This window comes from Mesoplodon mirus (genome assembly GCF_964341445.2).
Source record: "Mesoplodon mirus genome assembly, chromosome: 5".
Lineage (NCBI taxonomy): Eukaryota > Metazoa > Chordata > Mammalia > Artiodactyla > Ziphiidae > Mesoplodon > Mesoplodon mirus.
The window spans coordinates 163,328,512-163,351,845 of record NC_138980.1 but is presented as its reverse complement, the minus strand read 5'-3'; positions in this window follow the sequence as shown (position 1 = coordinate 163,351,845).

Here is a 23,334-nt window from a genome sequence, read left to right as displayed (position 1 = left end):
CTCCTTAGGTAGATTTATTCCAAGATATTTTGTTATTTTTGTTGCAGTGGTAAATGAGAGTTTTTCCTTAATTTCTCTACAGATTTTTCAACATTAATGTATAGGAATGCAAGAGATTTCTGTTCATTAATTTTGTATCCTGCTACTTTACCAAATTCATTGATTAGCTCTAGTAGCTTTCCAGTAGTGTCTTTGGGATTCTCCATGTATGGTATCATGTCATCTGCAAACAGTGACAGCTTTACTTCTTCTTCTCCAGTTTGGATTTCGTTTATTTCTTTTTCTTCTCTGATTGCTGTGGATAAATTTCCAAAACTATGATGAATAATAGTGGTGAGAGTGGGCAACCTTGTCTTGTTCCTGATCTTAGTGGAAATGGTTTCAGTTTTTCACCACTGAGTATGATGTTGGCTGTGGGTTTGTCATATGTGGCCTTTACTATATTGAGGTAAGTTTCCTCTATGCCTACTTTCTGGAGGATTTTTATGGTAAATGTGTGTTGAAATTTGTCAAAAGCTTTTTCTGCATCTATTGAGATGATCATATGGTTTTTCTCATTCAATTTGTTAATATGGTGTATCACATTGATTGATTTGCATATACTGAAGAATCCTTGCATTCCTGGCATAAACCCCACTTGCTCATGTTGTATGATCCATTTAATGTGCTCTTGGATTCTGTTTGCTAGTATATTGTTGAGGATTTTTGCATCTATCATCAGTGATATTGGCCTGTAGTTTTCTTTTTTTGTGACATCTTTTTATAGTTTTGGTATCAGTGTGACTGGCTTCGTAGAATGAGTTTGGGAGTGCTCCTCCCTCTGCTATATTTTGGAAGAGTTTCAGAATGATACGTGTTAGCTCTTCTCTAAACGTTTGACAGAATTTGTCTCTGAAGCTGTCTGGCCCTGGGCTCTGTCTGTTGGAAGATTTATAATCACAGTCTTAATTTCAGTGACTGTGATTGTTCTGTTTATATTTTCTATTTATTCCAGGTGCAGTCTCAGAAGGTTGTGCTTTTGTAAGAATTTGTCCATTTTTTCCAGGTTGTCCATTTTATTGGCATATAGTTGCTTGTAGTAATCTCTCATGATCCTTTGTTTTTCTGCAGTGTCAGTTGTCACTTCTCCTTTTTCATTTCTAATTCTATTGATCTGAGTCTTCTCCCTTTTTTCTTGATGAGTCTGGCTAATGGTTTATCAATTTTGTTTATCTTCTTAAAGAACCAGCTTTTAGTTTTATTGATCTTTGCTATTGTTTGCTTCATTTCTTTTTCATTTAATTCTGATCTGATCTTTATGTTTTCTTTCCTTCTACTCACTTTGAGTTTTTTTGTTTGTTTGTTTTTTCTTCTTTCTCTAATTGCTTTAGGTGTAAGGTTACGTTGTTCATTTGAGATATTTCTCATTTCTTGAGATAGGATTTTATTGCTATAAGCTTCCTCTTCGAACTGCTTTTACTACATCCCATAGGGTTTGGGTCATCATGTTTTCACTGTCATCTGTTTGTAGGTAGTTTATGATTTCCTCTTTGATTTCTTTGATGATCTCTTGGTTATTTAGTTGCGTATTGTTTAGCCTTCATGTTTTTGTGATTTTTACAGACTTTTTTTTCCTGTAATTGATATCTAGCCTCATAGCGTTGTGGTCAGAAAAGATCCTTGATATGATTTCAATTTTCTTAAATTTACCAAGGCTGGATTTGTGACCGAAGGTATGATCTATCCTGGAGAATATTCCATGAGCACTTGAGAAGAACATGTATTCTGTTGTTTTTGGATGGAATTTCCCATAAATATCAATTAAGTCCATCTTGTTTAAAGTATCATTTAAAGCTTGTGTTTCCTTATTTATTTTCATTTTTGATGATCTGTCCATTGGTTAAAATGAGGTGTTAAAGTCCCCTAATGTGATTGTGTTACTGTCAGTTTCCCGTTTTATGGCTGTTAGCATTTGCCTTATGTATTGAGTTTCTCCTACGTTGGGTGCATAAGTATTTATAATTGTTATATCTTCTTCTTGGATTGATCCCTTGATTATTATGTAGTATCCTTCTTTGTCTCTTGTAATAGCCTTTATTCTAAAGTCTATTTTGTCTAATATGAGAAATGCTACTCCAGGTTTCTTTTGATTTCCATTTGCATGGAATATCTTTTTCCATCCCCTACTTTCAGTCTGTACGTGTCCCTAGTTCTGAATTGGGTCTCTTCTATACAGCATATATACGAGTCTGGTCTTTGTATCCATTCAGCCAGTCTATCTTTTGGTGGGAGCATTTAATCCATTTACATTTAAGGTAATTATCAATATGTTTGTTCCTATTGCCATTTTCTTACTTGTTTTGGTGTTTGTTATTGTAGGTCTTTTCCTTCTCTTGTGTTTCCTGCCTAGAGAAGTTCCCTTAGCATTTGTTGTAAAGGTGGTTTGGTGGTGCTGAATTCTCTTAACTTTTGCTTGTCTGTAAAGCTTTTAATTTCTCTGTCAAAACTGAATAAGGGGCTTCCCTGGTGGCGCAGTGATTGAGAGTCCTCCTGCCAATGCAGGGGACACGGGTTTGTGCCCCAGTCCAGGACGATCTCACATGCCATGTAGCAGCTAGGCCCGTGAGCCATGGCCACTGAGCCTGCACGTCCAGAGCCTGTGCTCCACAACGGGAGAGGCCACAACAGTGAGAGGCCCACATACCACAAAAAAAAAAAAAAAAAAAAAGAAAAAAAAATGAATGAGATCCTTGTTGGATAGAGTAATCCTGTCTGTAGGTTTTTCCCTTTCATCCCTTTAAATATGTCTTGCCACCCCTTCTGGCTTTCAGCATTTCTGCTGAAAGATCAGCTGTTAACCTTATGGGGATTCCCTTGTAGATTATTTGTTGTTTTTCCCTTGCTGCTTTTAATATTTTTTTTCTTTTTATTTAATTTTTTGTTAGTTTGATTAATATGTGTCTTTGCCTGTTTCTCTTTGGATTTATCCTCTATGGGACTCTCTGTGCTCCATGGACTTGATTAACTATTTTCTTTCCCATGTTAACGAAGGTTTCCAGTATAATATCTTCCAATATTTTCTCAGTCCCTTTCTTTCTCTCTTCCTCTTCTGGGACCCCTGAAATTTGAATGTTGTTACGTTTAATGTTGTCCCAGTGGTCTATGAGACTGTCCTCAATTCTTTTTATGCTTTTTTTCTTTATTCTGCTCTGCAGTAGTTATTTCCACTATTTTGTCTTCCAGGTCACTTATCCATTCTCCTGCTTCAGTTATTTTGCTATTTATTCCTTCTAGAGTATTTTTCATTTTATTTATCATGTTGTTCACCATTGTTTGTTTGCTGTTTAGTTCTTCTAGGTCCTTGTTAAATGTTTCTTGTATTTTCTCCATTCTATTTCCAAGATTTTGGATCATCTTTACTATCATTACTGTGAATTCTTTTTCAGGTAGACCACCGATTTCCTCTTCATTTGTTTGGTCTGTTGTGTTTTAACCTTGATCCTTCATCTTCTGTGTATATTTCTGTCTTCTCATTTCACTTAACTTACCGTGTTTAGGCTCTCCTTTTTGCAGCATGCAGGTTCATAGTTCCCGTTGTTTTTGGTGTCTGCCCCCAGTGGCTATGTTTGGTTTAGTGGGTCGTGTAGGCTTCCTGGTGGAGGGAACTAGTCCTTGTTTTGTGGTGCCTGAGGCTGGATCTTATCTTTCTGTTGAGCAGGACTGTTTCTGGTGGTGTGTTTTGGGGTGTCTGTGAACTTCATATGACTTTAGGCAGTCTCTTTGCTAATGGGTGGGTTTTGTGTTCCTCTCTTTCTAGTTGTTTGGCATGAGGTTTCCAGCACTGTAACTTGCTTGTCATTGAGTGGAGCTAGGTCTTAACCTTGAGATGGAGATCTCTGGGAGAGCTTTCATCATTTCATGTTAAGTAGAGCCAGTAGGTCTTTTGTGGACCAATGTCCTGAACTTGGCTCTCCCACCTCAGAGGCACAGGCCTGACACCCGGCCAGAGCATCACAACCCTGTCAGGCACCTGGCTCAGATGAAAAGGGAGAGAAAAAATAAATAAATAAAATAAAATAAAGTTGTTTAAATAAAAAAAAATAATTATTCAAAATAAAAAAGTAAAAAGTAAAAAAAAAAAAAAAAAAAACAGAAGAAGGAAGGGAGTAACCAAACCAAAATACAAATTCACCAATGAAAATAAGTGCTAAAAGCTATACAAAAAAAAAAAAAAAAAAAAAAAAAGGACAGACAGAACCCTTGGAAAAATGGTAAAAGCAAAACTATATAGACAAAATCACCCAAAGAAGCAAACACGTACACACTCACAAAAAGAGAAAAAGGGATAAAATATATATATTTTTGCTCCCAAAGTCCACTGCCTCAATTTTGGGATGATTCATTTTCTATTCAGGTATTCCACAGAGGCAGGGAACATCAAGTTGATTGTGGAGGTTTTATCCACTACTCCTGAGGCTGCTGGCAGAAATTTCCCTTTCTCTTCTTTGTTCACACAGCTCCTGGGGTTCAGCTTTGGATTTAGCCCTGCCTCTGCATGTAGGTCGTCTGAGGGCATCTGTTCTTTGCTTAGACAGTATGGGGTTAAGGGAGCAGCTGATTAGGGGGTTCTGGTTCACTCAGACCAGGAGGATGGAGGGGTATGGAATGCGTGGCAAGCCTGCAGTGGCAGAGACGTTGTGACGCTGCAACAGCCTGAGGCACACCATGTGTTCTCCCTGGGAAGTTGTCCCTGGATCACTGAATCCTGGCAGTGGCGGGCTGCACCGTCTCCTGGGAGGGAAGGTGTGGATAGTGACCTGTGCTTGCACACAGGATTCTTGGTGGCTGTAGCAGCAGCCTTAGCATTTCATGCCCGTCTCTCGTGTCCGCGCTGATAGCCACAGCTTGTGCCCATCTCTGGAGCTCGTTTAGGTTGTGCTCTGAGTCTCCTCTCCTTGCACACCCCGAAAGAATTGTCTCTTGCTTCTTACGCAGGTCGACTTTTTCCCAGACTCCCTCTGGGCTAGCTGTGTCACACTAGCCCCCTTCAGGCTGTGCTCACGCAGCCAACCCCAGTCCTCTCCATAGTATCTGACCTTCGAAGCCTGAGCCTCAGCTCCCAACCCTCACCCATCCCAGTGGGTGAGCAGACAAGCCTCTCGGGCTGGTGAGGGCTTGTCAGCACCAATCCTCTGTGCAGGAATCTCTCTGCTTTGCCCTCCACACCCCTGTTGCTGTGCTCTCCTCTGTGGCTCTGAAACTTCCCCCTCCGCCACCCCCCCGTCTCTGCCAGTGAAGGGGCTTCTATTGTGTGGAAACCTTTCCTCCTTCACGGCTCCCTCCCACTGGTGCAGGTCCCGTCCCTATCCTTTTGTCTCTGTTTATTTTTTTTTTCTTTTGCCCTGCCCAGGAACGTGGGGAGTTTCTTGCCCTTTGGGAACTCTGAGGTCTTCTGCCAGCATTCAGTAGGTGTTCTATAGGAGTTGTTCCACATGTAGATGTATTTCTGGTGTATTTGTGGGGAGGAAGGTGATCTCTACATCTTACTCCTCTGCCATCATGAAGGTCTCCTTGAAATGTCAAACATTTTAACAAACTGTGAGATATGCATATATTTACACATCTAAACTGCACAATATCACATGTGGTAAAACACATAATATATTCATGTATAGTTAAAAGAATTATCTGTTTAAATATCTTTTTATTTTACTGGAAAACTCTTAATCATCATAATTTTACTCATTTTTAAGTAAAGCTTAATGAGAGAAACCAGTGAAGTGAATGCTATAAAACAAAATTTTGTACAATATTTTAGAAGAATTTTTCCAAGAAATTTACATTCCATGCATTTCCTTGTTTCTTTTGGGGAAATCTTAAAAATAATAAGCCACTGCATGCAGCTTAACTTTATGCAACAAGTTTTCTGTATTTCAACAATAAGACATCCTAGGGTTTCATAGTGAAGGTTCAGAAAGCAATTTTTATGAGACTATGCTAAGGCTATATACGAAGGTGGAAGCTATTTGAATATATTTCTAAAGATTAAAGAGACACTTAGTAAACCCAGGCAGGGTCTTCTTTTACATAAAATGTTATTTATAACATAGTATCATGAATTATTTACAAGCAGTGGAGTCTTTTGCAACAGGAGTAAACAGAATTGATGATGACCTTCAGTTCACTGTACAGCGGAGAGAGCAATTTTCTCATTAGGTTTACACTGGAGAATAAAAGAAGCCTTTGCCTCATGAAAAAAGTCACTGCTTGCTCTCTCAATCCCTTATTTCACCACAGAGTTGAAAATACAATTGTATTATATTTATCTTGCTTCCAAATATAATGAAAAAATAATTGCAAATGAATGTAAACTCAGCTTTCTTAAACAGATCTGACAATGGTCTCTCTATTTGTACATCACTTAGAAAGATCCAAATGTGCTCTTGATCTGAAAGTAAATGTCAGATAAATGTGTAGCCATTTCTACCATTATTAATGAGTCTTTGGGGGGCTGTTCATTGACTGGAATATTAAGACTGTGATGAAACACATTTCCTGAAACTATCTTGAACATTATTATAATGAGATATTTTCCTCTCAGAGATGAATGATTGTCAGGGTGACAGAGCCTCTCCTTGACCAAAGTTTAGTCAGGTTTCTCTGGACCTTTTGCTCGACTAGTCCAACCTTGGGCTTTTGTGTCTGTTCATATGGAGTCCAGTTTTGGCAAGAATTCTGCTAAATTAGTTTAGAGAGAATCCCTTCCCTCGATATCAGACCACCCTTCATATCTGACCAAATTTCTAATTCCCTATCATCCCCCAGGGGACATCTGATCACCCTGACCTGCCTTCAACAAGAATTCTATTAGGTCAGTTTAGCAAGAGCTGCCCTAGACTCTTAGTAATTTTCCATCCACGAACCCCTTCACTCTGCTTTTTGACTATACATCCCCACTCATCATTTTTGTATATGGAATTGAGTACTTTCCACTACTTCAGTAGTTCCTGATTAAAATCTGCTTCTACTCCTCTAACTACTGTTGAGGCTCTTTTTTTGTTTTTGTTTTATAACAAGAGACGGATCTTATTTTTTTTAATGATATGTGAAAATATCATTTAGAATTTATGGTAAACTACACAAAACAATTTTCTTATTATCACTTATTAAATATATGTTCTAGTGGAAAATTCATGAGCTTAGGACACATGAGAAGTGTCCATATATCACCAAAAAATATTATCTAATAATCAAATCATGGAGGAGTTACTTCTGGAAAAAATTTTTCTAGAGCTCTAGTCTCAGACAGCACATTTAGAGGGCGAAAAATGTAACTTTTACCACAAGACTGTTATTTGAGGATGGTTAATACTATGTAATACTTAAACTACTAATGTATCTGAACATCAGAACTCAGCTCTATTGGGTTGGCCAAGAAGTTCGTTTGGGTTTTTCATAAGATGCTTTGGAAAAGCCTGAACAAACTTTTTGACCAATCCAATAAAAAGTAAGGTGAATCTGCATTTATAAATAATGCCCTTTCAAATGAAAAGGAAGGACTTGTCTTCTAAAACTTGCTGTTTTCATCTTATTTACTTTAGATTTAGTGTTTTTTGCATGTTTTTATCCTTCTGAGTTTGTTAGTAGTGCTCACACATTTATGTAACTAATAGTGTAAAAATTAATAAGCAGAAACCTCAATTAAATAAAGTTAGAAGACCAGAAGGGAAAGCTCTCATACCCTGTGAAAATAGCAGAGCCCAGCAAGAAGAGCTCTCCTTCTTTCCTGGTGAGTATTCAGCCAGTGAAAAGCTATTTGTTTACTATAGCCCTCTCAACTTCCTTTTCCTTTCTATAAAAATTTTCTTTTCCTCTTGTTGTGAAAGGACTTGCATGTGGCTTGTCATGGCGGCAGACTCGGAATTGCAATTCTTTGCTGATCTTAAATAAACTATCTTTGCTGAATAAATATCTGGCAGTCTATTTGTTTCAAGTCATCATTTTGGTGGCCCATAAGGGGACCAGAGAAGACTCTCTGCCAAGCTGGTGAGCAAACCGTTGCAGTACCCACAATTGAGCCCGTCGTTACTCACTACTTTCTCACCAACCCTGAAAATTCAAGGTACATCTTCCTCCTAGATTCCAGCTGACATCCTCTTTGTGTTTGAAGCTCTCCAGGCTTCATTCAGGATTATTTAAAGGTTTTGTCTTTCAGGTTAAGGCCTTGTTCTCTATGCAAGTACTTGTTTGGCACTTAGGTCTGATTTTGAGGTCAGAGTGTTTCACTGTCTAGGCACTGGCTCATTCCTTCAGGAACAGGAGTTGCCTCCCAGTGTTATCAGGAGTCTAAAATTGCCTGTTTCCAAAAAAAGATTTTAAGGTTAACTGAGACAAACAAATAGGTAAAGAAAGATAAAATGGCCCTAGAAGCCTCAGGCTCTTCTTCTGTGGCTTCTTTATCTTAGGCTCTGCTTTCAACTCCGTCTTGTCCTCTCCTCTGGATCGTTATGGCCAGAATCCACTTCCTTCCCTCGTGCACCACCAAAGCTTCCACTATGCCCTCAATTCCCCCATACTAATACTCTCTCCAAATCCCCTGTTTTCTCTGAAACTACCCCATTCCCTTTTCTTGACATTATCAGAACCTGTCACTTTAAATTTAAGCCTTCTGAGAATCCAGAGGGTAAACCCTTGATTTCTTATGTGCTTTGGACTAAAAAAGAACTGTGAGCCATAGTTAAAGATTTTCCAAGGTAACCAAAGATCCTCACAGATGTGCTAAGGAATTTAATATAGTCATTAACACTTGGCAACCTGGTTTCTCTGACTTATATCATCTAGTTCATATGCTTGTCAGTGAAGGATAGACCTAGAACTGGATGAACACTGCTAACTGGGAAAATCCTAAAATGTCTACCACCTGGGGACCAGCCTGCTAACTTATATGATATCAGGCTTGGGTAATCCCTAGGCAACTTAATTGACTAATACCTAGGGCTTTTCCAAAGCCTGTTGATTGCAACAGATTTAGATTTACACACAAAATCTGACGAGCCTGTTCAGGATTATTACAATAGAGTTCAGAGTATTTTTAAAAAATACAGGTCTTCATTCAGAGCTTGACTCCATCTGAGTAGCTTTTAACTATGTTTATTAGTGGGCTGACCTTTCCTTTCTAGTACAAAAGACCAAGATAGAAAGGGAAACTATGTTCACCAAAGATTTAGTCAATTTGGCAAGCCAGCTCTCTTGCACTCTAAATGAGTCACTTCAAAGGAAATTGCCAAAGTTCTTAATATTCAACTCCAACAAATGAAGTCTCCTAAAACCAAAACTCTCCTAGTTTCTGCTATTATTGCAAAAGCCAGGACATTGGAAAAGAGACTATTACAAATTTAAGTGCTTTAGGTATCTTCAGCCTTCTAACCAGCCTTTCCAACATTATTCCTATTCTCAGAGATGAGATCTGAGGAACTACAGGGGCTCTTCCCAATCCTTCCTCTTAATCAGCTTGGAGAAACATTTCTCAAGATTGAGGATGAATCTCTTCCAGTGCTAATTGACATCAGAGCCACACTCTTGGTGCTCAACCCCACTACTATAAAACAGTCCCTGCCTCAGAGTACTGAAACAATTCAAATAGTGGGGATCAATAATGAATCTCAAGAAGTTCCTGTCTCTAAACCTATGATTCCCTTCTGTTTAGGCCCTTTTGAGAGATGCACATCCTATTCTCCTTAGTTCCTCTGCCCTTTCCCATATATTAGACCATGATTTCTTAGAGAAGTATCATGATGGAATTTCTGCATCCCAAAAGGGGGGAAATAATTCTAGATTTTGAAAGTAGTCATCAAAGTAACCAACTAGGTAAATTAAATGACCCTTTGATATCTTTTATCTGTTTTTTCTCTTGAGGATACTAGAGCTGATTCTGGAACACTGATAATTTGTCCCTGTTGAATTAGCTACCACTCTCCTTATGGGCAAAATCTCCAACTGATATTGGCAAAATTCTTAGCATACCTCCTGTTAAGATTCAAATAGACCCATCAAAATCTCTTTCCAGAATTAATCCATATCACATAAATAAAGAAACCCTTCAAGGCATAAAGCCCTTAATAGAAGATCACAAAACTTAAGGCCTTATTACCCCTGTACTAGCCCCTGAACACTCCCATTTAATTGGTAAGAAAACCTAAGGGCCAAAGTTTAGATTTATCTATGACCTCTGAGCAATAACCAGCATTGCTATCCTTTGATACCCTGTTGCTCCTAACCCTTTTACATTACTAGCATCCATTCACACTGGAAGTAAATTCTTTACTGTAATTGATGTGTCCAGTGCTTTCTTTAGTATTCCAGTTGATGAAGCTATACTTTTTTACATTCACTTGTGAAGAAAACCAATTCACCTGAAAGTAATGCCTCAGGGTTTTAATGAGAATCCTTATTTATTGCAAATCCTAAAAGGCTGATCTGGATGACACAGTTTCCCTAGAGGCTCTACTTTATTGCAAAATGTGGATGATTTGTTTCTTTGCTCTCACTCTCTAGCCTCCTCATAGGAAGACTGCATCCACTTACTAAATAAAGCTTTTAGCCTTAAAGGGATATAAGGTGACAAAGAAAAAAATGCAGTTTTCCCAAACCCAGGTTTGATATTTAGGGCATCTGATATTAGAAAAAGAGATACACCTAGATCCAGATAGACTTCATGGTGACCTAAGTTTCTCAAAATTCAAAACTATGTGCCAACTGTGAGGTTTTCTCAGGCTAATTGGTTATTATTGAAGTTGGATTCCAAATTTCTCTCTTATGGCCAAACATCTATGTTTTTCCCAACAATAACAACACTGACCCAACTTTATGGGAAGAGCCAGAACACATAACCTTCTCCTTTAAGGTCTTAAATGTGAGTTTGATGAACCCACCTGTCCTTGGGCATCCCAAAATCAAAGTCGCTTTTTTCTTTTGGTATATGAAAAGAAAGGGAATGACCTTGGGCTACTTACCTCAAACCACAGGGACTGCTGTTGACCCATAAGGTGTTATAGCCAACAGCTGGATGCCATGATGTGGAGATAACCATCTTGCCTTAGGGCCATTACAACCTTAACTCTTTTGGTTAATACCATGGAGAAAATTGTTGTGGGATTCCCTTTAACCATTCTTCTGAATTCTCATCACACTCAACATTTCTCAGCCGGACGTCTCACCTCTTATGAAGTTCTTTCTTTTAACTGTCCCACACATAACTCCTTTAAGTTTGACTAACGTTTACTTGTTATCCTTTTCCCTTCTGTTGCCAACAAAGTCCCTCATGACTGCTTAATGCGGACCAACCACGTCCTGACTCTTTGTAATGAAATGCAGGAAATTCCACTGGGTAACATTGACTTCTCATGGTTCACTGATGGTTTTTATTTAAAAGGTGACAGTGGCAAATATTGTGCAGAGTATACTATTAGGAATACTTTTGATGTTGTTGAGGCAACATCTTTGCCTATGGCTACTTCAGCCCAACAGGCTAAATTATATACTCTTACATGGACTTGTACTTTAGACAGGGACAAAACTGACACTATTTATACTGATAGTATACATGCTTTTGGAGTAGCCCATGATTTTGTCATGTTGTGGAAACAACATGGCTTCCATGCTTCTAGTGGAAACAAAATTTTAAATGGCCCCTGTTTCAAAAATTATTGAATTCAGTACTTTTACTGACACTTCAGACATTATTAAGATTCTGGGGCATTCTAAACTTGACTCACTGGAAGCAAATGGAAATCACTGCTGATATTTCTGTAACAAATCCTACCCTTAAAGGGATGAACAGCAGCCAAAACTCTGTCATGGTCCAAAGGGATATTTCCCCAAATGATAATTTATAAAAATTTGCTAGTGAATCTCAGCAGTTAGCCTCAGAAAAGAAAAATATAATAAATTCCATACAGGTTAGTTTGATAAAAAAAGAAAGCTCTGGTTTCAACCAAATAACAACCCAGTCCTACTGGAGTTTGTAAAATTCCCACTCTTTACCTGTGTACATGCATTAAACCATTGGTCTACTGACAAAATTATAGCCTTCATGAATCAATATTGCTGGGGAAACATTAACAAGACCCCCAAAAGTGTCAACCTCAATTGTCCCACTTGCCCAAATTACAAAGCAGGGAAGCCTGTTTGTGCTGCTCCTGGACATTTTAAACTACCTAAATGACCAATGGATCACTGAAGAAATAGATGAAGAAATCAGAAAATACCTGGATACAGATGAAGATGAAAACATAATGATCCAAACTCCTTGGAACACAGCAAAAATCAGTTCTAAGAGGAAAGTATATAGCAAAACAGGCCTGCCTAGGGAAATAAAAAAAATCTCAAATAAACAACCTAACCTTACACCTAAAGGAACTAGAAAACAAAGAACAAACAAAACTAAAAGTTCATAGAAGGAAAGAAATTGTACATATCAGAACAGAAATAATGAAATAGAATTTTTTTAATCAAAAAGATCAATGAAATTTAGAGCTGGATCTTCGAAAAGATAAAAATAAATTGATAAAACTTTAGCCATACTCATTAAGAAAAAAAAGAGAGAGGGTCCAAAACAATAAATTCAGAAATAAAAAAGGAGAAGTTACAACAGACACCACAGAAGTACAAAGCATCATAATAGATTACTAAGAACAATTATAAGCCAATAAAATTGACAACATGGAAGAAATGGACACATTTCTGGAAGTGTAAAATCCCCCAAGACTTTAACAGGAAGAAATACAAAATATGGCCAGAACAATTACCAGTCATGTAATTGAGTCACTAATAAAACAACTCCCAACAAACAAAAGTCCAGGACTAAATGGGTCCACAGGTGAACTCTACCAAACATGTAGAGAAGAGTTATCACTTATCTTTCTCAAACTATTTCAAAAAATTGTAGAGGAAAGAACACTTCCAAACTCATACCAAACCTTTGGAACACTTCCACACCCTGATACCAAAAGAGACAAAGATATCACATGCACAAAAAAAGAAAATTACAGGCCAATATCACTGATGGATATAGATGCAAAAGTCATCTGCATAATATTAGCAAACCAAATTCAATAATACACTAAAAGGATCATATACCATGATTAAGTGGGATTTATCCTAGGGATGCAAGGATGGTTCAATATCCATCAATCAATGTGATACACTACATTAACAAATTAAATAATAAAAATCATATGATCATCTCAATAGATGCAGAAAAAGCTTTTGACAAAATTCAACATTCACTTATGATAAAAATTCTCAACAAAGTAGGTATAGAGGGAGCATATCTCAGCATATTAAAGGCCATATATCACAAGCCCACAGCTAACATCACACTCAAGGTTAAAAGCTGAAATCATTTCTTCTAAGATCAGGAACAGGACAAGAATGTCCACTCTCACCACTTTTATTCAACATAATACTGGAAGTCCTAGCCACAGCAATCAGACAGAAAATGAAATAAAAGGAATCCAAACTAGAAAGAAAGAAGTAAAATTGTCACTGTTTGCAAACAACATGATACTATGCATAGAATATCCTAAAGACTCTACTAAAAATCTAGTAGAATTCATCACTGAATTCAGTACAATTTTAGAGTACAAACTTATTATACAGAAATCACAACAAACTAAGAGAAAGAGAAATTAAGAAAATCCCATTTACAATCACATCAAAAACCAATACCTAGGAATAAATCTAACTAAGGAGGTAAAAATCCTGTACTCAGAAAATGATGTCAGTGATGAAAGAAGTTGAAGACAACATGAAGAGGTGGAAAGATGTACCAACCTCCAGGAATGGAAGAATTGATATTGTCAAAATGACCATACTATCCAAGGCAATCTAGATTCAATGCAATCCCTATCATAACACCAATGGCTTTTTTCACAGAAATAGAACTCCCACTGATATAGGCAATTACTCTACTAAAAATGAGGCAAGAATATAATGGGGAAAAGACAGCCTCTTCAAAAATGGTACTGGGGAAACTGGAGAGCTACATGCAAAAGAATCAAACTGGACTATTCTCTCATACCATGCAAAACAAATTCAAAACGGATTAAAAGTTAAGTATAAGACCTGCAAACATAAAACTTATGGGGAATAAAAAACATAGGCAGTACATGTTGCCTACTGAATGGGAAAAGGTATTGTAAATCACATTTGATAAGTGTTTAATATCAAAAATATACAAAGAATTATATAACTCAATATCAAAGAAACAAACAACACAGTTTTTAAAAATGGGCAGAATCAAGACTGTATGGTACCAGCAAAAGAAAAAAGAAATACAAATCAATGGAACAGGATAGAAAACCCAGAGATAAATCCACTCACCTATGGTCACCTTATTGATGACAAAGGAGGCAAGAATATACAATGGAGAAAAGACAGTCTCTTCAATAAATGGTGCTAGGAAAAACTGGACAGCTACATGTAAAAGAATGAAATTAGAACACTCCCCAACACCATAACAAAAATAAACTCAAAATGGATTAAAGACCTAAATGTAAGGCCAGTTGCTATAAAACTCTTAGAGGTAAACATAGGCAAAACATTCTTTGACATAAATCACAGCAAGATCTTTTTTGATCCACCTCGTAAACTAATGAAAATAAAAATAAAAATAAACAAATGGGATCTGATTAAACTTAATATCTTTTGCACAGCAAAGGAAATCATAAACAAAACAAAAAGACAACCCTCAGAATGAGAGAAAATATTTGCAAATAAAGCAACTGACAAGGGATTAATCTCCAAAATATACAAATAGCTCATGCAGCTCAATATTGAAAAAAACAAATAACCCAATCAAAAAATGGGGGGAAGATCTAAATAAACATTTCTTCAAAGAAGACATACAGATGGCCAAAAAGCACATGAACAGATGCTCAACGTCACTAATTTTTAAAGAAATGCAAACCAAAACTACCATGAGGTATCACCTCACACCAGTCAGAATGGCCATCATCAAAAAATCTGGAAACAATAAATGCTGGAGAGGGTGTGGAGAAAAGGGAACCCTCTTGCACTGTTGGTGGGAAGGTAAATTGGTACAGCCACTATGGAAAACAGTTCAGAGGTTCCTTAAAAAACTAAAAATAGAGTTACCATATGATCCAGCAATTGCACTCCTGGGCATATGCCCAAAGAAAAACATGATCTGAAAGGATACATTCACCCCAATGTTCATTGCAGCACTGTTTACAATACCCAAGTCATGGAAGCAACCTGAATATCCATTGACAGAAGAATGGATAAAGAAGATGTGGTACGTATATACAATGGATATGCAACTCAGCCATTAAAAGAAACGAAATAGTGTCATTTGCAGAGACATGGATGGACCTAGAGACTGTCATACAGAGTGAAGTAAATCAGAAATAGAAAAATATCATATAATATCACTTATATGTGGAATCTAGAAAAATGGAACAGATTAACTTATTGGCAAAGCAGAAATAGAGTCACAGATGTAGAGAACAAGTTTATGATTACCAAGGGGGTGAGTGAGGGGGTAGCAAATTGGAAAATTGTGATTGACTATATACACCACTATGTATAAAATAGGTAACAAATGAGAACCTACAGTTTAGCACTAGAAACTCAGTGATCTGTGGTGACCTAAATGGGAAGGAAATCTAACAAAGAGTGGATATATGTATAACTGATTCACTTTACTGTAGAGCAGAAACTAACACAACATTGTAAAACAATTAATTTTTTTAAAAAAGAAGAAAAAAAATGGACAGAGGATCTGAATAGACATTTTTCCAAGGAAGAAATACCAATGGCTGGATAAATATCTGACAGTATATTTGTTTCAGGTAACCAATAGAAATGTTCTATAGATTTTGCATTGAATAAAGATAAATTATGAATTTTACTATGTATTTATAATATCTACAGGGATCTCAAATATGGTACCCTTCTTAATTGGAATGTAATAACTTAATTTAGCTTGGATTTAAAATAACAAATATCCATTTGCTTTTATTAACATAAATTCAAAAAGGTATGTAAATAAAATCAACACTGAACTTTTAACTGACTATATAAATAATCACATACTATATATAATATTGATGTGAGTTATAAACTCATATTCTAGTAGTCATATCTTTCATCCAATACATTTGTAAAGTAATATTTTCTAGTTCTCTTATCGTATGTAAGCTAGCTGCTAAATTCATTTAAAATTATTTCTCAGTAAAATAATATGATCAATTTCTAACATATAGTATGTTTCCATTTCAAGCTATCCTGACTGGAAAAATATCTCAAGTACTATAAAATGAAATATGTATTTTCAAATGGAAATGTTAAACAAAATTGTTACTTTACTAAATAAAATTTAATTGTCAATTGAATTTTTTCTCAGCTCCTGATGATTAGAACTTCTGTTTGTGTGTTTACCTAAAATTGTGGAAGACATGAATTTTTCATTAAATGCAATAATTGTTTCTGTTTGCAGTGACATTAATATATCTTCCTGTTTCTCATGAGCTAACAAAAATATGAGCCCTGGTTTACTTACAGTTTAATAATTCTTAAATTTTGATAATTACCTCAAGACTGTTAAGTATAAGTTTGTTTGTTTTTTTTCCTTATTCCTTTTCTCATCCCAAATCACAAATGATCTAAACCAAGGTCATTGTAAGCCTTAAGTAGATGAAGAAAGTGAGCAAACAAAAATTTCCATCACAGTGAAGGTCACTGACCTTAGGAGAGATTTGTGTTTGAATGGGAAAGTATTAGCTTTGAATAGAAATAAGATCAATTTTTTTTTAATTTAGTTTAGATTTAACTTTCTAATCCTTGAAAATATAAAATGACTGTTCTGTTAGCTGGCAGAGATAAGGAAAGCTATAGATCACTCCCTAAGTGATCTTCCAGAAGTAGGAAAAATAAACCTATTTAATGATCCTCCCACTCTGACTTTCTCCTACTTAATAAGCCAATGACACTTTTTTTCAAGTTGACAAAACCAGTTTTACCTTCATAAGTATTACATGCCATAAAGCAGATACCTTATACATTTTAAATTTGTTCAAAAATTGTTCTCGGGCTTCCCTAGTGGCGCAGTGGTTGGGGGTCCGCCTGCCGATGCGGGGGGCGCGGGTTCGTGGCCCAGTCCGGGAAGGTCCCACATGGCCACGGAGCGGCTGGGCCCGTGGGCCGTGGCCGCTGGGCCTGCGCGTCCGGAGCCTGTGCTCCGCGGCGGGGGTGGGCCGTGGCAGTGGGAGGCCCGTGTACTGCAGAGAAAGGAGAAAAGAGGAAAGGAAAAAAAAAAAAACAGTTTAGTTAAGTCCCTCTGGCTCAGAATTTCCTTGCAGCATTTCCTGTCCTTGCCCAGTATGCTGCACATTTAGGATTGGAGGCTGTCAGTTCCAGATCAAGAAGCTTTAGAAATAAACTCTTTAAAAAAAAAAAAAATTGTTCTCAAAACAAACTGTTCTTTTCCCATATTTTTACTCACATCATGACTTTAAGTGTTGATCAAATTGAGTACATATAATTTCATCAAAGAAAAGCGAATTACTTGCGTTCTCCTCTCTGAAATTAATTTGACAAGGTATTTAAGTTTATGGCCAATTTCAATTCTAAAATTTAGGTGTTTATTTATTCATTTATTTATTTTTGTGGTACGTGGGCCTCTCACTGCTGTGGCCTCTCCTGTTGTGGAGTACAGGCTCCAGACGCTCAGGTTCAGTGACCATGGCTCACAGGCCCAGCCATTCTGTGGCATGTGGGATCTTCCCAGACCGGGGCACGAACCCGTGTCCCCTGCATCGACAGGTGGAGTCTCAACCACTGCGCCACCAGGGAAGCCCCCTAGTGGGTTTTTAATTGTTGTTTTTCTTTTTAACTCAATCATTTTTCTGGCAAAAAAAAATGTTATTTCTAAATAACAAATTGTATCTAAGAGTCTTAAGTGCTGTCATTTTCTTTTTCCTATATGCTACAAAAAAAATTCTGAAAGTAAAAAGGTGTAAACCGTCCTTTTCCTTCACTCCATGAAGGCTACCACAGTATTTTTACACTTGACATTCCAAATTCATATTAATTCGTTTCAAGATATTAAAACTAGGGACAGTTTTGAATGTTGAGGTTATTTTTGATTGATCTCATTTTCTAGAGGCAAAATAATCAGTGTAGTGCCTTAATGACAATAAGTTATATCTAAATTGCAATATAAAACAAGATATGACAAGAAAGAATTTCCATAAAGAGTCCATTTTATGGAATAGGTACAATGTCAGATATTTGGCATCTTGAATTTATTCTAATATTGTACTAAATAAACATTAATGAGACTTGCTATGTGTCAGCCTTTGTGTTAGTCACTTGGGATTTATTTTAGCTTAAAATATTCTTCCTGCTCTCAAAAGCACCACTTTTTATAGAACTACAATTTTCTCTAAATTATCTACAATGTACCACACACTCTGTGGTTTATTAATGTTCATGTTCATTTTATTCATTTAAATGAGAATAGTTTACAGATTGCTTGAATCCAGACAAAAAAATTATTTTCCATGTCCTTTCCCCTTCAGTTCTTCAGTATCTAGAGAGAATAATTGCCACTGCAGTACTGAAATGGTATTATAAAGCTAAACATTTATGTGATAGCCTGGAAAGTTTTCTAAACTCTCTATAAATTTTGTCCATGTTTACTGTTATTTTATTTGTATGTGCTTTCCATTGTATGTTAATTTAATATCTCCTTGAAGTAGTCATTGACTTTTCTACCTTTCCAATAATATGTCTATGAGTTTCACAGTTAACATCAATTTAAATTTATCTCTTCATCGTGTCAAATAATCAAACCAAAAATTATTCTTAATTAATTTTCCACATGGCTCTCACGTGCTTATATCTAATAAGTCATGGCCCGACAATTTTTTAAAATTATTTTATATGTGTTTGTTTGTGTGTGTTAAGTGGGTGGGGAAGTTAACCTTGTTAAATTCTGAGAAATGGAATAAGGGCTAAATAATGTATGTATATAATAAACTTTCTTCTTATACCTGTGATTTGCTATTGTTTGCATGTTAGATTCTGATTAATATTTATAACTATCATAATCTTAAGGAGACGATGAGTAATATCTATTGAAAATAATCAAAATATCTAGAAAAAAGGCATGGATATAAAATGTGTACTGGTAAATATTCAACTTTCAGAAAAGGGAACTTGTTCTACATTATAAACTATTACATGTAAAGATTATTTCAAAGTTTGCCCTAGCAGAAATGAAACAAACAAACAAAAAGTACATGTGCACCACACCCAGACATCAAACACTTATATCTTAATGCCATAATATACATCTGTTCTGCAACTTATATATTTTCACAAAGACCTTTTATGTTTAGGAACTGGTAATTTCTATGTTCTTCAAAGATTCTCAGATTGAGGCTGATTTTATTTGGATAGAATGGATGTTTTAAGTGAAGAATCTGTGTTATTTTCTGAGTTATATGATAATAAATATAATATGTGTAACTTAGAAGACACCTCTTTTTAAAAATTACAAGATACTTTTAAGAGAATGACCAATGAAGTAGTTAACAGCATGTCTCTTACATTAAATAAGCCTGGTTTCCAGCTACATCAAAGCTAAATAATATTAGTTATTCCATTAGATTTAATTTTCTAGAAACATTCAATAGGTTTCAGGTACTTAGAGTGCATAAAGAGATGGTAATAATAATGCATATGTTTATTTGAGGGTCAAACAATACCCCATGCTCAAAATACATAGCACAGTTACTGGCATATTGTAAGCAATATATTTTATTATTATCATTATTATTGTAAGCATCTTCTTACATAACCAAATGGTGGCTTATGAGTAGCTAATTAAAAAAAACAGATACCGAATTAAAATGGATATTCACTTGCCTATTAATTACTCTAAGTATATAGTCATGTGATGTAAACTATTGTAGGAAGTATTTATGTTTCTACTGTAATTTCTTATAGGAAACAAGAGATAAATTGTATAAACTCAATTTTCAAGATGTAATAGTAGTTTCCTTTAGTGGTGTCATATTTGCCCTGATTCTTCATATGTGTAGCCATGTGTTGTCATTTGAAGGAGCAGAGACCTTTACCAGTCTTTAAGACTGGTTTTGGCATGTAAGGACTGACTTCTGTCTGGTTCCCAGCCTGATAGGACAGCTTTGGGACCACAGTCAGGCAGGGCTGCTGCTGGGTTATGGGCTCTTTCAGAGTCTATAAGAAGGTCTGTTACCAGGGGATGCTGGCGAGTATGGCTTCTCCCCTATCCATTGGAGGATGTAGTTGGTTGGAAGATCATGCAAAAGTGGGACAAGAGCAGAGTCAATAGGAGCACAGGGCTGTCTCAGGCTCCCATCTGTGACTGAAACACAGTCAGCAAGCTTGCCACCAGGGTGAGGGCCTGCCTTCTGGAAGTGAACCTTATTAGTCTTGGAATCCATCAATGTTTCACAGACTCTTCCTTGGTGCCAAGGCTTCCACAAAGGCACTTTTGTCTATGGACAGATGAAAAATTATGTTTCTATGGGGGAGTTGAGGAATGTGGACCTTTTATTCCACCATGTTTCTGACATCATGAACATTACTTTTATTGTATTTTTTTGTTTGAAGGAGTCATACAATAATTTAATGATTCTTTGAGTCCAGGTTTCTTTATTTGAAAATAATTCTCTCTATGTATTCTTTACAAGTATTTTAAATTTTTTTATTGAATATACTTGATTTATAATATTTTATTCATTTCAAACATAAAACATAGTGATTTGATATTTTTTATAGATTAAAATTTACTTAAAGTTATTTCAACATAATGGTTACATTTCTCTGTTCTGTACAATATATCCTTGTTGCTTATTTATTTTATACATAGTAGTTTGTAGCTCTTAATTCCATAAGACAATCTTGTCTCTCCCCCCTTCCTTCTCCTCTCTGGTTACCACTAGTTCCTTCTCTATATCTGTGAAAGTGTTCCTGTTTTGTCATATGCATTCAGTTTTATTATTTTTTAGATTCCATGTATAAGTGATAACATAGAATATTTGTCTTTCTCTGTCTGACTTATTTCACTTAGCATAATACCCTCCAGGTCCATCCATGTTGTTACAGATGGCAAAATTTCATCACTGTTTATAGCTGTGTAGTATTCCATTATATATACATCTTCTGTATCCATTCATCTGTTGATGGACAATTAGGTTCCTTCCATATCTTGGCAATTGTAAATAATGCTGCTATGAACATTGGGGTGCATGTATCTTTTCAAATTAGTGTTTTATTTTCTTTGTATAAATAACCAGGAGTGGAATTGCTGGATGATATGGTAGTTCTATGTTTAGTTTTTTGAGGAACTTCCATAGTGTTTTCCATAGTGGCTGCACTAACTTCCATTCCCAGCAACAGTGTACAAGGGCTCCCTTTTCTCCACATTCTCACCAATATTTGTTATTTGTAGACATTTTGATGATAGCCATTTGACAGGTGTGAGGTGATACCTCATTGTGGTTTTGATTTTAATTTCTTTGATAGTTACTGATGTTGAACAGTTTGTCATGTACCTTTTGGCCATCTGTATGACTTCTTTGGAGAAATGTTTATTCATGTCTTCTACTCGTTTTTAATAGTTTCTTCTTATTATTATTATTTTTGATATTGAGTTGCCTGAGCTGTTTATATATTTTAGATATTAACCCTTAACAGTCATATTATTTGTCAAAGAGTGTTCTGCCTATATTTTCCTCTAAGAGCTTTATAGTATCCTGTCTTACATTTAGGTCTTTAACCATTTTGAGTTTTTTTGTGTGCGTATGGTATTAAAGAATGTTCTAGTTACATTTTTTACATGTAGATGTCCAGTTTTCCCAGCACCATTTATTGTAGAGCCTGTGTTTTTTACATTGTATAATCTTGCCTCCTTTGATATAGATTAATTGACCATAGGTGTGTGGTTTTATTTTTGGGCTTTGTGTTCTGTTCCATTGATCTATATTTCTGTCTTTGTGCCAGTACCATACTGTTTTGATGACTGTAGCTTTGTAGTATTGTCTGAAGTCAGGGACCCTGATTCCTCCAGCTCCATTTTTCTTTCTCAAGATTGCTTTGGCTATTCAGGATTTTTTGTGTCTCCATACAATTTTTAAGATTTTTTGTATCCAGTTCTGTGAAAAATGCCATTAGTAATTTGATTGGGATTGCATGGAATCTGTAGATTACTTTGGGTAGTATAGTCATTTTAACAATATTGATTCTTCCAATCCAAGAACAGGGTATATCTTTCCATCTGGTTTTGTCATCTTTGATTTCTTTCATCAGCATCTTAGAGTTTTCAGAGTACAAGTCTTTTGCCTCCTTAGGTAGGTTTATTCCTAGATATTTTATTCTTTTTGATGTGGTGGTAAATGGGATTGTTTCTTTAATCTCTCTTTCTGATCTTTCATTGTTAGTGTATAGAAATGCAAGAGATTTCTGTGTATTAATTTTGTATCCTGCAACTTTACCAAACTAATTCATTCCTTATTTAGTGTTGGGAGGCTGTATGTTTCTTGAAATTGGTCCATTTCTTCCAGGTTGTCCAGTTTTGGGAATAAAATCATTTGTACTATTCTCTTATACATTTTTATATATCTGTGACATCAGTTGTTATTTCTCCTCATTCATTTATTTTATTTATTTGGGTCCTCTCTCTTTTTTTCCTGATGATCCTGGCTAAAGGTTTATCAATTTTGTATATCCTCTCAAAAAAATAGCTCTTGTTTTCATTTTCTTAACATTTATTTTCTTCTTTTTTGTGTGGGGGTGGTCTCTGATTTTATTATTGCTTTCCTTTTGTTGACTTTAGGCTTTGTTTATTCTTCTTATTATTTCTTTAGATGGTAGGTTAGGTTGTTTATTTGAGAGATTTGTTGAGCTCGGCCTATATTGCTGTAAACTTCCTTCTTAGATCAGCTTTTGCTGCATCCCATAAATTTTGGAAAGTTGTGTTTGATTTTCATTTTTGTCAAGGTATTTTCTAATTTTCTCTTTGATTTCTTCTTTTTTTTTTTTAGTATCATGCTGTTCAGTCTCCATGTGTTATTGCTGTACCCATTTTTCTTCTTGTAATTGATTTCTAGATTCAAACATTTTTGGTCAAAAAATATGCTTGATATAATTTCTATCCTATTAATTTATTGAGACTGCATAGCATGTGGTCTATCCTGAAAGCGTTCCATGTGCACTTGAAAAGAATGCATATTCTGCTCTTTTTAGATGACATAATGTAGATATCTATTAAGTGCAACTGGTCTA